General features: G+C 39.4%; 1 protein-coding gene across 1 annotated transcript in view; it reads left to right on the top strand.

Annotated features, from left to right (window-relative positions):
* Positions 1-21,225, top strand: part of kek6 (kekkon 6) — a 1,119,682-nt gene that overhangs the window by 451,211 nt on the left and 647,246 nt on the right. The window lies entirely within an intron of this gene.

Genomic DNA, 21,225 nt, shown 5'->3' with positions numbered 1-21,225 from the left:
GGGAAAGGAAGGTTGGGAACATTCACAAACTACGAACCAAGTATCACTCACAAAGTACGTAATAATATTACAACAGGTGTCTCCTCAGATTTGATCTCTTTGGGATGCTCCGTAGTGCCTGCTTCATAATAGCCCAGTATTTTTCGAAGGGCCTTAGTTCTGGTGCGTTGGTGGGGTCATGTCCTTGGGTACGAACCCGTTAGCTTCGTACCGCTCCAGGACAACATATGAATAGTGGCACGAAGCTAGATCCGGCCAGAAGATCGTAGGGCCCTCTTGTTGCTTCAACAGAGGAAGCAGACGCTTCTGTAGACACTCCTTGAGGTAGATCTCCCCGTTTACAGTCCCGGTAGTCACGAATGGCGCACTCCGTTTGCCACATGAGCAGATCGCTTGCCAAATCATGTATTTCTTGACAAACTTTGAAAGTTTCTGCTTCCTTACTTCCTCCGGAACATCAAACTTGTGCTGGGTGGTGAAGAACAGGTGCCCCGGAAGCTGCCGGAAGTCCGCCTTGATTTAAGTTTCATCATCCATGATGAGACAATGAGGCTTCGTCAGCATCTGCCGTTTGCACTTTGTACGTATGCAGTCCCAACCGGTCCTTGGCTCTCTGAACACAAAGACTTGAACAGATTCAACTTTTTGGCCACATCCCTGACCGAAGCATTGAAATTCCGCTTTAAAGCTTTCACGACACGCTTGTGATCCTGATCACTAATAGAACATCCATTCTGACCGCATTTCTCCTTCCGTTCGATGCTCAGAGTTTCGTAGTAACGTTTTATCACACGACTCACCGTTGGCTGCACGATTCCGAGTTGTTTTCCGACGTCCCGATGAGAGAGTTGAGGATTTTCCAGGTGCTTGTGCAAAATCAATTCGCGACGTTACTTTTTGAAAAACTGACAGCGATAAAAATACAGTGTAAACAATACACGCTAAACTACTTCTACTCAAATTTTCAAGAGAAAATACCCAATGGGTAACCGTTTTTTCCGTGATGCAATTTATTGTGGGAACCCATTATAGGAATCCGGCATGAACGAATCCGTACTATAATAATGTTGACTGTATGATGTCATTATGTAATGTTTAAATGTGAAGTTACGTCAAATTGAATAACATTATGTAATCATGTAAGAAACTACGTTCGCAGCAGTTTTTTTAATTATTATCCACGAAAACATGGTAAACACGAAAACAGCCAGTGGGTGGCCAAAACCATCAGTTACCTTTCCACCCTTCCACTTGACGCTCCTGTTTCATCCAGTTTGGTGCACTGTATTTCGAGTAACCGATAAATTTAATGTAGCATGATGAACGCAACCTTTCAACGATAATAATGCAGTTGTGTGTTGATTCAGCCTTTCCGTTATTATTTTTGGAAACTCAATTTCCCAACGTAAAATAAACACCAGCATCGATCCCATGGTAATGGAAGCAACCAATTGACCGATAATCCCGTGACTTTCCGCTCCTGATGACCTTCGATTAAAAATGCTTTTGGCTTGATCGGCCAACCCACCATCCGACCAAAAAAGCGGCCAACGTCGCATGTACCTTTTGCAATGCATTAATGTAAATTATGATCAATTATTAAAGGTAAAACTCTGAGCTGGGTTGGGCACTTTTTTTTTGTTCTTCAACGACTATTTTCCGTATATCGCGTTCCCTCGGGTGGTTTTACTCCCACATTTACCATTACACGGTTAGCTGTGCATAATTTGCTGCCCCGCGATGGGAATTCAGGTCAGAAGAGGTGTAAAAAAACTTGGAATAGGGTGGTTCACTTTCGCCCGTTTGCCATTGTTTAAAATATAAACTGGAAAATTCTTGTATGGATTACAGCGAATCCCTTCAAACTTGATATAGCTGATATTGCGCATCCTAGAGGTGGAATAGAAAGGGCCAAAAACAAAGCAAACGTCCATCGTAACCAGATGAACGTTTCCATTATATTATGTAGCTTTGTAGCGCATGATTTTACTAATTTCGTTTGGCATCAAATTTGTGTGAGCATTCCCTTTAATATGTGTACAAATCCACGCAGTTGGGAAAATTTCCCAGGTTGCACAAAAGGTACACCGTAAGCAAAATGATTTTTTTTTCTAACCAAAGAATGGAAAAAAATACCACTCTTGCTATTCCACAGCTACCTGGAAGCTGCAGCCAAGCTGTAAGAATATTTACGTTTCCCAATTCCAGAACGATGCTGGGTGGTGGTGGCAAATTGAAATTTATGTTATTCTCCATTAGCCTGGAGAGAACGCGAGCAACTGAAAACTGTAAAGTTTTCCCTGTTCACTGCCGGTGCATCCTTTCGCTCGTTTTGTGTTTCTTCTTTTTTTCCGATGGGGAAAAACCAAGAAAACAGTCTCGTCGACCTCATAATGCATGCTTAACCCCCGGCGTAAAAGTCGTCTCGGTGGAGTTTTAGCCGTGCACTACGTCGAGGATTGTTCGTGAAACTATTTCCGCGTGGAACCTTGAAGGAGTGCTGCAACCGGGAGGGAAAAGTGGATAAACATTTTCCCATGCAAATTAAATGGATTATTACTGATTCGGGATGCATTTTTATGAAAAAGGTAAGACCCGGCGGCAATGTTGGTTAATGCCAAACTTTTCCACTAACGTTGGTTGCAGTTGCGTACGCAACCAGGGTGGAAAAATTAAAGTATTTTTGAATAAATCTTGCAGAGGAGTGAATTTTCGTTCGGATGAATTTAGCCGACAGAAACTGATCAAAAGAGGTGCCGCAAAAATGGTTCTGCACCATGATGCTTAATAATTACTGTTCATTAACATGCTCTGGAAATCCTTCGGAAAGCTTAACCAGTGCTGTTTTCATAAAATTTGAGCTTAGCAGTCGCAGTTTTGACGTAGACTACATCACGGGATGGAACAGGGGGTAAATTGATAATCTAAACTTGCGACCGTCACGAAAAGGTGCTAGGTTTTAAACGCTTATAACTATAATCCAAATACACCAATCGATAGAAAATAACTTTTCGAATCTGCAGAAATAAATACTTTTCCCATTTTCCATTCCAAATATTTGACAAATTTACAAATTAAAAGTGATAATTTTATCACTGTATTCATTAAAAAAAAAAGTTTTCCCTAGCCCAGTTGTAATAATCGAGTATCATTTGGTTGCGCATCATTCTGCTTGAACCTGTAAAGTTATAAAACAGCGCTGCTTTCACGCATCCGCTCACAAACATCTTACCGTTATCGTCAACAAATGTTTGAAGCTTGGCTACTTCCCGGCATGCTGGAAGCTAGCCAAAGTGATTCCAATTCACAAGCCTGGCAAAGATCCTACCAGTGCCAAAAGCTATCGCCCCATCAGCCTCTTGTCCTCCATCTCGGAGCTATTCGAAAGGTTGATACTCAGACGTCTGCTGGTGTTTTCATATGATAATAACATCTTTCTCAAAGAGCAATTCGGGTTTAGGAAAGGCCACTCTACCATCCACTAACTCGCACGGGTTACTAACATCATCAAGCGGAACAAGACAGTTTCCAATACATCTGCCATGGCATTGTTGGACGTCGAGAAGGCGTTCGACAATGTCTAACAGGATGGCGTAGTGTGCAAACTGCATCGATACAACTTTCCGATCTACCTCGTGAAGATCATCAAAACCTACTTGTCGGGCAGATCATTCCAGGTCTACTTGAACAATGTCCCATCTGAAACGTTCAACGTTGATGCAGGATTCCCTCAGGGTAGTTCAACATTTTCACGTCAGACGTTCTCCCTTGCCGGGAGGTGGTATCCTGTCTATGTTCGCAGATGACACCTCCATCATCTATAAGGGTCGAGTGATCCGTGCTCTGGCGAGTAAATTACAATCAAGCCTGGATGTTCTGTCCGACTGTTTCAAGAGCTGGAAGATTTGTATCAATGCAGCTAAAACACAAACCATTCTGTTACCACAAACGAATTCACCTCGGCTTGTTCCACCTGCTAACGTCAAGATCCATCTTGATAGCACTCCCATTGAATGGTCGAGTGAAGTAGTCTACCTTGGTCTCACCCTTGACAGCAAATTGCTATTCCGATCCCATGTGGACAAGACATCCATCAAGTGTAACAGGTCACTCTACCCTCTGATAAAGAGGAAGTCCACCCTGTCCCTCAAAAACAACCTTGCTGCCTACAAGCAGATCATTCTGCCGGCTATTGAGTATGGTATGCCCATCTGGAAGAGTCGTGCTAAGTGCCACCATCTAAAGCTTCAGCGGATCCAAAACAAGATCCTCAGAATGATCCTTAACACTTCACTTCACGCAAACTCGTAATTCTGAGATTCACCACCTGGCCGGTCTTCAAACACTCGAGGAGCGAAAGACTTTCACGTTGGAAAGGTTCAGAGTCACCTGTCTGCGATCAAACCACCAGATCATTCATGATTTGGCAACCTAGTTTAAGTAGTTAGGTAGGTTCCTGTGCTCAAGTAGGTAGGTCATCAAATTTTTAAATTCAAACAAAAACAATACCATAAAAGGGTATCCTGTTAATTAGCGCTAAACGCAATCATCACATTAGAATAACCATTAAACTAGAACAAAGATGAAGAGCCTAAGGCTAACCAATTTAAATATTTAAACCAAATGTAGAAATATAAAAAAAACAGTAAATTAATGTAAATTTTACTACTACTAAGCCTCCGCTCAATATTCTCCGCTTAACCGGCGCGCAGTCCAGTCCGGTTTCATCCACTCTCTCTTTCTCTTTCCACTTTCTAATCCGTTACGATAGTGTTCGCGCCTTTCTTTCGCGGTGTTAAGCGAAACATCGTTCAATCCCAGCATGGGAAAACCGCCGCATGATGATGCGGTTGTAAGCTCGTCCGTGAAGCGTCCCCGACAGGAAACCACCAACGCTCAAAAGAGTTTCGAACAACCTTTACGCCATTCTAGGCAATGGTGACGAGCCGAAAAATGAAAAGAAGGAGAAAGTACCGCCATTCTTTGTGAAGGGATTCCCGTCCGGGCCTCGGGAGAGCATTGAGTTCTACATCGGGAAGGGAGTGAAGTGCACCATGCACATGTGCACTGAAGGTATCAAGCTGATGGATCCAGAAAAGAACCACTACAAGACCTGTCGAGAGCTTTTTTCTTGATTTGTTTTCCGTCGATCTTGTTTTCCGTTCTAAGCACCAACTAGGATTGAACCCAGGCCTACTGGGGTGAGAGGTAATCATGCTTACCACAACACCACCGGCACCGCTACAGTCGAGAGCTGTTGAAGCAGAAAAAAATGGAGTATTTCTCCCACGATGTCGAGACGGACAAGCCGCCCAAAGTGGTCCTGCGTGGACTGCGTGCCCGACTTGGAAACCGCTGCATTGTCGGATGAACTGAAGAAGAACGTTCTAAAGTCTAACCAAGTCTTCAAAATGAACCGGTACGACACCTCCCGTAAGTACCGTAACCAGCTGTATTTGGTCCACCCCGAGCGAAACTCAACGTGTCTGAAAGACTTTCAGTGCAGTGGGGACCTTTTCCACATCGTGGTTAATTGGAAACGTTATCAACCTAGCCACCGTAACGTAACCCAATGCTCAAACTGCCTCATGTTTCGGCACGGGACCAAAAATTGCCACATAGCTCATCGCTGCAACAATTATGGCAAGCAACACGCACCTGAAGTATGCGAGAGGATGGAGGACGCTGATCCACAATGCGCCAATTCTGGTGCAGCTCATCGGGCAACCAGAAAATCTTGTCCAAAACGTGCGGAGCTCATGGATATCCTCAAAAGGATCTCCACGCAGAACTAGCCGAGTCGAAAGAAGGTTCTGGCTCGCAACCAGCAGAATTTCCCCGCCATTTCCCAACGCCGTCCGATTCCGGTTCTTCCACCGCGTCCACTCAACAGCCGTTTAGCTGCTGCTGCTGCATTGGTTGCGCCAATTGCTGAGGTGCCAAACCCTTCGGCTAATCTGCGTCGACATTCCCTCTTGGCAGAATCAATCATCATCAAGCGCTCCTGCAGGGCTAGAACCGAGAAGATTCTTTTTTTTTGCCTTGATTTGTTTTCCGTCGATCGATTGTTTTCCGTGCTGAGCACCAATGCTACCGACGGCAAGGAGGCAGCTCCCACAACCTGGACCCTACCTATCGACCCATCAACTCATGAACCGGTGACCAAACGGCTTTACTTCCCGTGATTAGAGATGTTATATGCCTCAGAACAACCCGGTGTCGCTGACTGGGATTGAACCCAGGCTTGCTGGGGTGAGAGGCAATCACGCTTACCACTACACTACCGGCGCCGCTGAGCAGATTCTTGCTGCATCACGTTTCGTCGACAATCATGGACCGTGAAGCCATTGAGATCGCCAACTGGAATACTTGCTCCCTCAAGATCAACAGCAGCGAGTTCGTTAAATTCCTTACCATGCGTAGTATAGACGTCGCTATCATCACCGAGGCGCACTTGAAGCCGGAGTTGAACGTCTTCCTTCCCGACTTTCGGCTCGTAAGACTTGACTGCACCTGAAATATTTTGCATAAAGTTCAAATGATCATTTTCCTATTGCCCGGTGTAAAAGTGTGATCTGTGAAAAACATCGTTACGATGACAAATTCCTTGATCCTTTGGGTCGTTTGGAAGCTGCGAAGTGATTTTTTTGTTCAAATTAGAATAGGTGGTTGAACTACAGCGATTGGCAAACGCGGTAAGAAGAATACAGAAGATATCGAAGATCCGTGTATGGCGTTTGTTGAGAGCTGTGTGATGAAGACGAAGCATTTGGCGGAGGACAACAGAGTAGCCAAAGGGCTACTGGAGAAAATCGTGGAATAGAGAAGTCCCGAGAAGTTGATTAATCAAAGTCAAGCAGACCAGTTTTGGTGAGATCATTCCATCCATTTGTATCTATAAATTGTGAATTTGGGAAACATTTGAGGTATTTGGTGAGACCCTTCAATTATACTTTATTATATAAACTATTCATTACATCACATATGATCCACCCCTATAGATTCACGAAAAGTATCGCTAAATTAAATATAGGGGAATTGGATGTAATGTCAGCCTAAATGCTCCTAATTTGGGCCCATACATAAATTCAGCAATCGACTAAATTTTCAAAAATATCCACGATTAAAAATATCCACGCATTCATCTAGATAAAATTTAAAAATAGCAGATTTTTAGTGATGGGTCCAATCTTAGAGCTATTTTCTCTATTTATTTAAACTTGAATCATTTCACAGAATCATCTTTACGGCAAATGCAATACAGCAAGCCTGGCCGTTTTAATGATTGTGTCATATCAAAGATATGCTGCAAACATCAATGTTGACAAGAAACATTAAAAATTTGGCCCTGATTAGCCTCCCACAATTTGAACGCATTTAGTGAGAAACTGACTTGGCACAAACCATTTGAAGTTTATATGTAAATTACCATGGAGAAACCATAATTTTGGTTCATGTCTATCTCAAAATTTACCAGTTCACTCTACTTTAGAAAATGATAGCTGAACTTGTTGAAAATTTTCTTAGCTACAACTTTGTTGAAGACCACTTGTCGATCAAATGTAAGGAACAAAAATTATTAAGGATTCAAGTCACTGATGTCTTATGATTATGCTCAATCAACTGTTCAGCAGGCAACATTGGTGTTTATGGCGCATAGAATAGAGGACAAAAATCATGGCTACTATGTCACACTGCATAATACAGTGTTGCCTACAACACAGTTGCTTAATCTTGCCATAAGATTATCAATCTCTTAGACAATTAATAACTATTTAATTTGACGTTTGGCTGAAAAATGATTTTCTGCAAAGTTGTAGCTAATAAAAATTCCCACAAGAATAGCAATAGAATTTGTTTACAGTACAATTTGTAAAAAAGCTAGAAGATTATGGACAAAAAGTTTTGTTTTCCCATAGTAATTTCCATATAAACTTCAAATGGTTTGTGCCAAGTCAGTTTCTCACTAAATGAGTTCAGGGAGTCTAATCAGGGCCCAATTTTGAACCGTTTGAGCACTGTGGAGCGAAAATTTCAAATTTTGCATCAGTCTAGTGGTCATTGTCACTTTGTTTAATTGGCATGGAATCGAATGAAATTTCCATAAAATTCTGAAACATTGTATATGCTGCATGACTAGTATTTGATAAAATCCGAGATTGGCCACATCCTTCTGGGCTTGACTGGGCATGGCCTATAATTACATGTCCATGAACATTTTTATATACCGCATGACCTGCTTTTGTTGAAATTGTAGATTTACCACTTTCCTCTGAGCTTCCGGAACCTGTTCCAGAGTCATTGAGTGGTAATTGCCACTATGTTCAGTTGGCATGAAATCGAATGACATGTCCATAAATTCAGGAAAGTTTGATTTGCCACAGGATTAGTGAAAATTCTAGATAAGCCACTTTATGCTGGGCTTTCTGAACCTGTTCCAGAGTCATTGGGAGGCCATTGTCACTCTGTTGAATTGGCATGAAGTCCAGTGACATGTCCAGAAAATTCTGAAAATGTTGGCCTGCTTTTGTTGAAATCGAAGATTGACCACATTTGCCTGGGCTTTCGGAACTTGTTCCAGGGCCATTGTCACTCTGTTGAATTAGCATGGAAGCTAATTACATGTCCATTAAATTTTGAAAATTTTGATATGCCACATGACTAGTTTATGTTGAGAACAGATATTGGCCACCTATCCGGGGATTCTGGAACCTGCTCCAGCGATAATGGGTTTACCATCCAGAAGTTGATATACGCCATAATCCTGTTCTTATGAAAGTTTCAGAACAATATTTAGGTCTATCTCGATATTTGGGCTTTGTTAAAACCATGAGTACCCGGGTTCAAATTGTATTTAGCTTTTGATTAGCCCCTCCTTTGCCCAAATCTCTTGAAATACATCAGATTGTTTATCTTTGCATTTTACAAGATGTCTAAAAGCTCTACAACGATAAACATCATCAACTTTAATTTATTTTAACATCGAAATGGGTACCTGGGTATTCCTTCGAACACATAATGGTTAATAAATGACTTCAAGTTCTCTAATCAACATATTTAAATTTTCGAAGTTCGTGAAAGTTCTCTGATAATGATATAAAATTCTTAAAACAGTCTCACATTTCCCTTATATTCTAGAAATCCTCTCGGAGCATTTCTGAAGATACCGGAATTTCCCTGAATTTCTGAAAACCTCTGTAAGTTAAGTCAATCATAGGTAATTGTAAAAAGTGCTCCAGAATTTCTAATGAATAAGTCAAATAAGTATTGAGAATTTTTTATAGAGTGATCTGATGAGAATTCCAAGAAAACTCCGATGGTATTGAATTTTGAGGATAGTTCAAAATTGATTCTATTTCAAATTCCGTGGTACACTAAACGTTCGTTAGCTGAGAGGGACTTTTAGACAGGCTTGAAGGAGCCTCACTTGCGAGTTTGAAATGAGCCGAGCGTAGCATTTTTCTGGTGAGTAGAATTCCTACTGCCAAATCATTCCACTGAGCTTCAGAGCTTGTGAGCGAAGAGGGATAAAATGAGAGTGAGGTTTGCTGCCATTCATGTTCATGTTTTCTATCACATGCTCTTACTCTCACTCTGGGTGAACTATGAGCCTCTTGCGTCGAACAAAAAAGTCATCCGGAGTCTCGAAAAGCACACCTCACGTCAAATCATCTTTTCACTAAAGTTCACTGTCCCTCTCTCTCGAGGAGTTTGAGTTTACTTCTTCCATATTCCTGTTGCCACTCACTCGAGGGTGAGGGCTGGCTTAGCTCACAGGACAAAAGTTTTTTTTAAACCTTCAGTGAGTTTGAGGAGTTTCAGCAAGCCTGCTTTTAGATGTTTGTCAGTCCTATCTAAAGTATTTAAAATAAGATGTTGACCATCTAATTTTTGGAAGTTGTCATCAGGGATGGCATGATCATTAGCAAATTAAAATTCCACTCTCATACGCTCTCAATATCACGCGTAATATTGGAGCAAAATAACATGCTTATTAATGATTTTACAAGCTTCTTTGATATTGCGATACTATTCATAACGTGTAAAGTTGAAGTTGAGATTTTAATCGATGCAAAAATGATTCCGTGCAGCTCCTTTTCTTAGCCAGCCATTCTGGAAATTTCGGTTGCGTTCGGGTGTAAAGTAAAAATCATTAAACTCAATCGCACCACAGTTTGGTGAGAAATGCAGCTGGGGAGTTTTTTTTAGCTTGGAATTCTGAGCTGCGATATCACGATTGAAGTTGTTGAAGCTTGTTGAATTTTTGTCTAAGAAAATCAAGTGTGATCTTGTTCTTTGGTGAGATTTCTCGATGAACATTTCAAATGGTCCTATCTGCTTTGATCGATTCTCTTCATCGACTTTCTCTTTTCATAACCACTGCTATGCAAACAGATTTTGCGCTAATTATACCATCTAGTTTGATAAAGGAGGATCTTTTCTAGCGTCCAAAATGTCAAATACAAAAGGGAAAGCTTTTGCAGCTGAGTTATTGATGAAAGAGAAAGTCGATGAAGAGAATCGATCAAAGCAGATAGGACCATTTGAAATGTTCATCGAGATTTGATTGTTGGATATTTTTCCAACACTGGTTGTCATCACTGCAATGGTAAGTATGGATTTTTTAAATATTCTAATAGCTCCTTTCAGTTAGCAAACATTAAGTGTAGATCTAATCATAATTTCAATTGAATTCTGTAACCCTCGTCTAGGGTGACAATTAATAACCCACCCTTTTAACGTGTTTGCCATGAGCGTGTGCCTTGTCTGTTATGATTTGTTTTTGTTTTGGTCGCACGCTCGGCAACATACTCACCACTGCTTTATTTGTAAATATTTTAATTTGTTATTTTCATCGTAGATTTTATTCGTGTAGGCATGTTTTTAGGATTAGAATATAGTGTAAAAATTATCGTTTAAAATTGTCTCGCGTGTAGAATGAAGTTAGGTCCCGTTTCTCCTCCCGCTGCAAAATAAGGCGAAAAACATAACCAGCACAACATTCGAGCGCGGTTGCAGGAGAACGATGGCGGTTGTTGTATTGTCGGTGATCGTCAAGTAGTACAGAAGAGAGAAAGTTACGAGCCACGGTAGGAAATCGACGCGTTTTTTGCCCCGTCCGTTTGAAGTGAAAACGAGCAGTTGGAGTGCCGTTTTCGTGGCGTGTGTCTGCTGGAGGGATAATTCCCAACACCGTCGCGTGCAAGTGACGTCGTTTCCCCGAAAAGTGCCGTGGTTTGTGAGCTGAAGTGAAGGGTGTCGGATCGCCGCCAAGGGAAGCTAAATTTCAAGGATTTTTCCGCTTCCCGGCTAAACTCCAAGGATCCCCGAACACCCACCGTCCTCACTGCGGTGGCTCAGCCAGTAGAGCCAGTCTCGCCACCGCAGTTAAGAGCCAAGGAGGGACGAAGCAGGCAGAACCGAAGGAGCGTTCGCCTGGGTAGTGCGCTGCGGTGACTACCGGGACCATCTACGGCGAGTAGTTGGTCCGGTGATTCGTCACCATCGTCGCCGAGGGGGTTCCGATAAAGGAGCCTTGCTCATCCCCCCCGCTAAACACCAAGGACCGCTGCTACGCAGCTAACGTGAAGAAGTACGATCTGCAACCATCGCCGCTATCGTCGAAGGGCCCCACCGAGTGACACCGAGGACAACGAGGAGAAAAGGGAAAGGTTAGAGGATAATAGACGTCTTAAATTGCATTTTTTCTTTCTCTTTTCTTAACAATCCATCCAAATCCGAACGTCTTTGGGGGAAGTACTCTGCTCGTAGCCGCCCCGCCGGGGTAAATCGGGCCAACTATAGGCTGGCAAGTAAGCCGCAACTTACAATTCTCAACAGAGTTCCAAGGGAATTCTGAGAAGAACTGACCAACGAGGTCGAATTATGAGGATACAATATCAATTAAAATATGAGAAGATTTTCATGCGAATACCGAGGAAAATTCCAAGAACATTTCGAGTAGAATATATAACAGAATTTTAAGACTTTTTTTAGGTGAGTTGCATGAAAACTTCATAGAAAATTTAAGCAAACTTTGAAAGGAAGGTTAAGTGAATTTGTGGAGAATCATTTAAAATTTAAAGTTAATCTTTGGATGAATTTCAAGATTAATGTTGTGAGTGTTCTGTGTAGAATTTCTGAATTTAAAGAAAACTCATGCTCAGCATTTTTAATTTTTAATATTACATCCAAGAGGATGAACTTTTTTTTTTTTTTTTTCATGGCCCACCACTAACCCCCACACCAAAAAGCTCTTTTGAGCCCCCTGTTAGTGGACTCATCTCAAACTTAACGTAAGGTATACAAAAAAATAATAATAATACAATCAAATAAACATATGCTTCATTGGTGTGCACGAAAGTGATGAACACTAAACAAAAACTAAATAAAGAAGGGAAGCCCAGTGGAACTATGTTCTTTTAAAGGGATCCCAGAAAAAAACGGAAATAAAAAAACTTTTTTTTAGATGGTTACATTTACTAATTATCAATATTTAAAACAACGTGTTGAATAACATTTATAGAGTGCAATTGATTTTTTTTGCGGTTGATACAGATTTAGATTAATAATGCATTGATTTTAGATCTGTAGTACTGTTTCAAACTGGTTTTGAATAACATTCTGTTGTTGATCAATTTCAATCGCTCTGGCAGTGTGTTATATACAGAAGGGCCGTAAAAAGATATTCGCATTTGACCAATACTACTGAAACATCTAGTTCTCCCTAAATTATTTGCATATCTCGTGTTGTGACCATGAGAATTAATAGGTAAAATCAAATTATGATGCATGTTTGGATTTTTTATTATATCATAAATAAATAAACATGTTTGTAGCTCACACAACCCTCGTATTGGTAAAGCGTTTTGCATGACGTTAGTATATAGAAGAAGTGTAGAATGTAACAGTGATAGTGAATACACAATTTTTAAACATCTGTTTTGCAAAATTTGCAGTTTTTTAAGTTTATATTTGCAGGCATGGCCCCATACAATGATCAGATACTGAAGATGCGAGTGTATGCACCCAAAATAAAATTTAAGGAGTGCACCACGAGGAACAAAATGTCTAACTCGGTACATTAAGCCACAAAGTGATGAAACTTTACTTTGAATGTGTTCAATATGACTTCCCCAAGAGAGCACAGGATCTAAAACTAGACCAAGATATTTGAGTTTGAACACTTTTTCGACAATTGTCTGTCCAACAGACGGATTCGAGTGTGGAGGAATTTTTTTTCCGTGGAGAATGGAATAACATGTATTTTGTCTTTACCAAATTTAAAGATAATAAATTTGAATCAAAAAACCTCGTGAGAATTCGCAAATCATCATTTATGCTAGAAATAATGAAAGAAGTATCTTGACTTGGGTAGAAGATTGCTGTATCATCAGCGAATAGCCTTGGTATTCCTTTAAGAGACAGATTCCCAAGATCGTTTATGTAAATAAGGAATAAAAGAGGGCCAATATTACTGCCTTGAGGGACACCAATATTAAACGTTCGCAAAGAGCTTCTTGAATCCTCGATAGCTACATATTGCTGCCTTTTAGTTAAATAACTTCGAATAATGTCATTTGCTGCACCTCGTATTCCATAGTATTCTAATTTTTGCAAAAGAATGCTGTGGTTCAGAGTATCGAACGCCTTTTTTAGGTCAATAAAGAGGCCACCAACAACGCATTTACTGTCAATTTTACTAGATAGGTACTCTACCAGTTCTACTATGGCTGTAGAAGTGCTGCATCCCTTTCTGAAACCGTATTGAAATTTGTAAAGAATATCATATTGATTCATAAAATTAACTAATCTATTGATCAACAATTTTTCAAAAATTTTGCTAAAGACAGAAATAGTAGAGATGGGTCGAAAATTACAGGGATCAGACGAGTCTCCGGATTTGAATATAGGAGTTACCTTTGCTATTTTGAGACACTCAGGATATGTACCTTGTACTAGTATTTGATTGAAAAGGTGAACAAGAATGTCTGAAAATTTAGTTGCATTACTTTTTATGACACTAGCAGGAAAATTATCAGGTCCACTGCTTTTTTTTACATTCAACTCGTTTATAATTCCTGTCACTTCATTCACATTTGCAGGTCTCAGAAAGACAGAACGTTCCAATCGAGTAACGTTGTTCAAAGGATTTAAGTTAATTTTCGGTATTTTATCAGCAAGGTTGGTTCCAATTTGAGAAAAGAAATTATTGAAAATTTCACAAACTTCAGAATTTTTAGATGTTTTTGAACCATTGTTATTAAGCTCAAAACGAGACACTGGTTTTGAACGGCCCATAATCTCGTTTAAGTTTTTCCATAATTTGGCATGACAAGTACTTTCTAACAAATTTTTATAATAATCTATTTTACATCCTTTTTTGGCATCATCTGTTCTTTTAGACACATGTTTTAACAAATTCTTTAAGTTGTTATTGTGAGGATCATTTTTAACTTTTTTAAGATATTTGTGTTTAAGTTTTATCCATTGCCATACGTAGTAATTGAGCCAAGGACAATGTTTAGATTTCATTTTGACTTGTTCACTTTTAGTTTTCGTACATTGGGCTAAAAATCTACTGTATGTATTTGTTAAAGTGTTGATTGAATCATTCACATCGTCACTGCAAACGAAATCATTCAAAAAACGAGTGAAAAGATTATTTAGCTTGATTTTGTCAACAATTTTTTCAGTCAAAACAATACATTCTTTAGGTCTTTTAATTTTGAGGGAAGAAACTACTAGCAAGTGATCACTAACATCGGTAAAAATAGTATCATTTCTTATGCTTCCCAAATAATCATTACTGCATACAAAATGATCCAAGATGTTTTTACTAATTGGTCGAGTTGCAAATGTATTTGAACAAACATAATCATAGGATTCTAATAGGGTTTTATAACGAACGACAATATTGTTAGTTGATAAATTGATGGGAATATTCATATCACCAACGAAGAAACGAGAACGCGTGTTTTGTACTGACAATATGTTTTCAAATTCATCATGTAACCGGTTAAAATCAAAAGATGGCGGTCTGTATAAACCAACCACTTCATAATAAAATCCATTTCTCTTAACTTCAATATGTAGAAGATGAAAACCGTCAGTTGTAACGTCTTTCAATACATTAAAACTCAATCCATCTTTCACATAAATAGCGAGACCACCAGAAGACGAATCACGACAAGAAAATACAGAGTTATATCCTAATATTTTGTATAAAACACAATTATTTGATTTTAGCCACATTTCGCTAACAACTAACACATCAATTGGGATTTTAATACTATCTAAAAATAGAGGAATACTATCAAACTTTTGCAAACTATTCATACCTCTTATGTTCCATTGAGCAATTCGGAAATGGCCATCAATGCTTTCAGTATAATTCAAATTAAAATCACTTATACAATCATGATGCACATTTATTGAATCAGCCATTCAAGTACGCAAACATTCAAAGAAGACAAAATTTACAAACTTACAATTATTATATTACTTGCTGCTACTATTGATACCGCGCTTTCTTTTGGGCGAAGGAGATTCTTTTTCCGGTGATTTATTACCGTAACGGTTAATCAGTTCATACAAATCATCGCGTGTTTTGATCATTTCCGGCTTAGAGTGTTCATTTTTCTTCACTAAAATGTTTCCGCCTCTACTTGCCCAGACGTACTTGATGTTAAGTTTTCCTTGGTACTCTCGCATTTCACTCAACAGCTCTAACGACAATGGAGTTAATTCGTCGCGCATTGTAATTATGGTCGGATTACCATTTATCTCGTAGTTTTCATCAACTGAAGAAGAGAGTAGTTTTCCAAACTCCTTCTTTTTCGCAAAAACATTCTCCTTTACATCATTGTCCTTGAAAGTTACGCGAATAGGAATCAACGAGTTCTTAGTTTTATTTTTCCCACTGAGTCTAACAGCTGAGATAATCGAATCAGTGCCAATGCTCAAACCATAGCAAGAGATAACATCCCGAACAATTTTCACAGTATCTTCATCAGGAATGAAAGGGACCCCGAGAACTACAGCGTTGTTACAATTCGCTTGACGAGCACTTTTATCAACGTTGTGTTCCAAATTATGGATGATTTTCGACATAGCATGTTGCGTGTTCTTGAGCCTATCTATTTCCAGTTTTAAATGCTCGTTTTCTTTCTTCAACTCTTGAAAATCAGTTACAATGGCATCAAATTTGTCAGAAAGGAATTGCTGAGATTTTTCAATAGCAGTTGTTATCTGCTGTACTTCGCACCTAACAGTCTTCATTTCCTGGGAGACAGCATTACAAACTGCTCCCTTAAGTTCAGCGGCTAGCGTATCAACTATTGAGGATTTTTGATTTTGCATTTCAGTGATTCGTTGGTAAATACTGGAACAGTTATGCGAGCAGAAATACATCCTGTCTTTTATACGCCGGGCTGCATTACCAACGAGATTTCGGCATTTGTAGTGCGCCTCAGAGAAACAGTACATGCAAGTAACCAATTTATTAGCATCTTTCTCAACTTTTTTACATTCGACACATATGCTGTCTTCACCTTCCATCAGTGCGAGTTTAAAACAACAACAACAGACCCAAAATCAATCGCTGGTGGTAACCAAAAATACACAGCTGCAATAACGAAACAAACGTTACACACACCAATTCAACAAACTCAATCGACAGTTCATAAATCAGTATATCAGTAGATGGCTAAAAACACAAAAAAGCATCCACAATTGAGTCTGGCAGTACAACAGAACAGTTACGGATATTTTCTGAAAAATTTAGATATCGTTGCTAACATGCTACACATGGAACTACTGCATGAATGTTTATGAAACTCTTAGCTCCTACTCCAAAACTGCACATGTAATCAGTGTGTGAGGTGCCCGTTCATTCAGATTTGGCTGAATCTGCTAACCCAGTCAGAGTTACTCAGACTTGCATGCAAGGCTTGCACGCAACCGATTTCACTCTTGCCAGAAGCAACAGAACCACTCAGAGTGTTACTATTCGAACTACTACAGCACCAATACACCAAAGCACGAACCAACGGCGAGATTGTGTACGACGCCCGTTCGTTCAGAATTTCACTAAATCTACCTAATGAACCAGAGCTATTCAAGCATGCATTTCATCAGTTTTATCAAAACCACAGCCTGTGCTACTGATCGAACTACTTCAGCACCAGTACACCAGAGCACGAACCAACGGCTAGATTGTGCAAGACGCCTGTTCATTCGATTTTCGCTGAATCTGTCTAACAAAATAGCATGTATTTCACATCTAAGTACATAGTACATAGAACCACTTTGTGTGCACTATCCGAAATACTTCAGCACCAATACACTAAGTTCTGTCCAATTTATTTTCGCGCCACAGAGCAAACAACCAACCATACAGCAACAGCAACAGCAGCGGACAACGATACAGTCAGTACCACCACAACACTACAAACTATGACTTTTTTTATAACAGTTGCATCATACCATCCAATATAAGTTGCTAATTTGTTTATTTTTAGCACAACACCCATATAACTGATTCAAAAACGGCAAATTAGTGCTACTCACGGTTCAAATAAGTGATAAAATATAATTATTGGAAGAAATTACACTCTATAAATGAAGATCAAAAATTTCATATAACAAGAGCACGTATCAACCAAACAAGCAGTGTTGCCAAAGCTAATTGACTTTAACTTTAATTATATCGTAAAAATCCAAAAAACTGACCTTGACAAATGTCCAGAACTTCTCCTTCTGTTCCGTAAGCCCTCTGGCTTCCGCCTTTTTCCAGATGTTTCTTCCAATCTTCCTTAGTAAGTTTCTCCCAGCGCCTCCGAAAAGTTTGTTCCATCTTCTACAGGAAGTTCTCCCAGAAGTTTCTTTCATCCTTTTTTTCCATAAGTCATTCTCCGTAGGTTTTTTCCGACTTCTATTGGAAGGTTTTTCCAAGCTTCGTATTACTTTCTCTTGAATTGCCTTCCAATTTCCAAAACTTTTCTGGTTTCCTCTGGGTGTGTTATCTGATTTTTTCCGCCAGTTTTCGCCAGAAGTTTCTCAATATTTGTCTTGGAAGATCCTCATCGGATGTTTTTCTAAGAATTTCCTGCAAACTTTCACCACAAGATCTTCTTTATTCTTTCTCTGGAAGTTTTTTTCGGTATCATTAAGAGACTAGTTCAAATACTCTCGGAAATTTCTTCTAACTTACTACTTCGTTCTTAGTTCAAAGGTTTGAATTTTCGCCTACAAAAAGGCAACAGTATAAAACGAATTGAAATAGTGAATACCGATAAATACCGATTTTTTAAATATTTGATTCCGATAGGCTTGAAAACAATCTGGCAACGCTGCTGTGCAGTGTCATTTCCCGTTTTCTTTAACTTCCGCTTGATAATTGCTCAATACTTTTCGATTGGGCGTAATTGCGGGAAGTTGGGTGAATTGATATCCTTGTTGACGAAATCCACCTTATTGTCGCAGTACCACTATAGCACCTCCCGGCTGTGGTGGCAGGCACCCTTGCTTATACAGGTTCGAGTCCATCAAACATAGGTGGTGAAAGCTTGGTTTTGAGTCTGCAGCTGCAAATTCCTTGCCAGATAATCAGTTTCCGTGCGAATTCATCGGCGAAAACATACTTGAAGTTGCTGTGCCCAAATAACATTTTTGTCCGGAAACCTGCATGAAACGGGCAATTTTCAACTTTTTCGCGATATTTAAAATTGGCCACGTCGGGTTTTCGACGTGAATGTGTTTGACGAGTGTGTTTTCTTTTCTCGTCTTCCATCTAGTACATTTTTTTAATACTGCACGAATCGAGAAGATTTGCTACTAATTTCCACCACTAAATAATTATTAACTTACAACACTAAATGAGGTAGACACCCTACTCTGCCACGGTTTATTTCTGCTGTTTTATAGAATATTACCTAGCGTTTCCAGCCACCAGGTTGTCTCAGTAAAGCCTCTTGTGAATCCAACCAACCTCAAGAAATTCTGATATTAAAACTCCAAATTGCATCCCACTGTGTTTCATTTGCAAACAGAGTTCACATCCATTCTCAAATCTGGTTTTGCCGATTGTTCATGCATAAATCAAATCATCTCATACAGAACCCTATACGCTTCGATGTGATTGATGAGATTGGTGCTATTTTCCACTCTTGCTGAAACAGATCATAACCCCTCTTTTCAGGTTGCACACTGAGCAAAATAAGAACCCCGTGTTTCTGTGGATTCATCATTATAATAGAAAACTGCTTGTTGTTAAGATAGTTGTTTTCCCTCTTCGAAAGGGCAGCGAAACAGAAATCGCAGCACATATTTTCATTGCGCACACATTTTTTTTTCTCGCCATTTTCCAGAGACTAACTTCATCAAGTCACTTATTGCAGTGAAAGAAATTAATTTAAGTTGTGCGATTTTTTTTACGGAGTTTCTTACGTAGAAACTCTGAACAGTGCTGTACAGGACACAAATGGGACGAAGACGTTCAGGTAGAGCCAACTGCTATGGCAGTCGGAAGCGATAGAACACAGAAATAATAATCATAAAAAAAGTTTCCCTCCAGTTTCCAACTGCGGCGGCAGGAGCAGCAATAAAAAGAAATGAAAATGTTGCAGTGTCATGAAATAAATAAATACGACTGGAGACAAAGCTTGGCCGAAGCAACTGAGCAACTGAGCGAGTGGGTTATGAGAAATCGTTTTTAATTTTATTTGCTGTGTGCACTTTATTCCGAGTGAAAAATGTTTCATCACCCCGGGAAGCTCCGGTGGCGAAACATCCCGAGCGGTAAGAACATGTATTACAGTTACGGTGAAATGGTTGGGAGTGGACAGTTTTATATGCAAAACTTTGCGGGGCAATAAGTATTGACTATCATCAACAATCGCCCTACCAATTACTCACTCACTCGTGCTGTGAACCTCCACACGGTAAGAGTCAAATACCCATTTATGGGGCTTTTCGCGACAAAAGGGACATTCACATTAATGGGTAATTTGTTTTACCTATTAATCACCCAAGTAACAATTCAGTAACCATTTGGCATCCACTCTGATTGATGATGGTTTTATAACGGCAATGAACTATCCATTTAGTTTAAATACAGCATTTCAAAGTGTAAAACATTCCTGCCTTGTTATTCAGCTTTTATCTGTTTTTTAACCTTTAATAGTCTGGCAAGAAAGTCAAAAACTGTCTTGTTTTAAAAATAAATTTAAATTAGTTCTCAATCTCTACTTAAAACCTTATAAACCTTATTATTTAAAAACAACCATTAAACCATAAGGTTTTGTATAAGAGCAAAAAGCACTTATCATTGCTTTTTAGGCTTTTTAAAGTGCATCATAAACTCCCCAATTACTCTGTTTACAAATTGAGCTTTAAAGATGGTTCCTGATAGTTAATTAAAACCAAATTTATGACAAGGAAATCTCGAAGGATAGACCAAGTAGGATGAACAATTCAAGCCGATTTCAGCTAAATTTACTTATTTAGAAGAATCTGCACACCATCAACGACAGACCATCTAGCGAAGAAGAGTAACGAGAGCGTGGCCCTCGAATTCATGAAACATTGTCGAAAGTTTAAAAATATACCAGGCTTCTCCAGATCTTGCGAATAGACGACAATCGAAATAACAATCGACAGCAAACCACTGCAACTGTTAGTTAGCGGAGATTGGCTAGTTTCCGATCCATAGCAGCGATTTTTTTTGGCCAAAGAATCAACACTTCGAAAATTTCATTCAACCGTACATCTCTGCATCGTTGGATGGTGCACTTCTGGAACCATCCGGAAGAAGGGGATCTTTTCCAATCCAGAAAACCACCTGGAAGAACTCTGGATACCACAGCGTAACTATCGAAAGATAAACAAACTTTGACGTTTAACCTTTTGCAGGCAACTTTGCCTCCATAAATGCTGCCATAAATCTGAACGGGCTAGGATCAAGCGAAATATTTTTAGATAATACAATTCAGCCTGCAAGTTTTCTTCTTAAAAGCCATTTTAAAACCTTATGAATTTGCTGAGGATTTCTTGAGCTTTTTCACAAATGACTCATGAAAATCAACGTTTATGCCACCGCCATGTTACAATTACAATTGTTTTTTTTTTACAATCTTCGATTTTCAATCTACATTTCCGTGGATATAACTTTATTTTGGTTAATTTAGTTATGAGCAAACCTTTAAATGCGCACATAAAAAAAAA

Source organism: Ochlerotatus camptorhynchus, unplaced genomic scaffold (genome assembly GCF_037179485.1).
Source record: "Ochlerotatus camptorhynchus isolate MF236.1 unplaced genomic scaffold, CSIRO-AGI_Acam_v1.1 ptg000096l, whole genome shotgun sequence".
Lineage (NCBI taxonomy): Eukaryota > Metazoa > Arthropoda > Insecta > Diptera > Culicidae > Ochlerotatus > Ochlerotatus camptorhynchus.
This window is presented reverse-complemented; position numbering and strand designations above follow the sequence as displayed.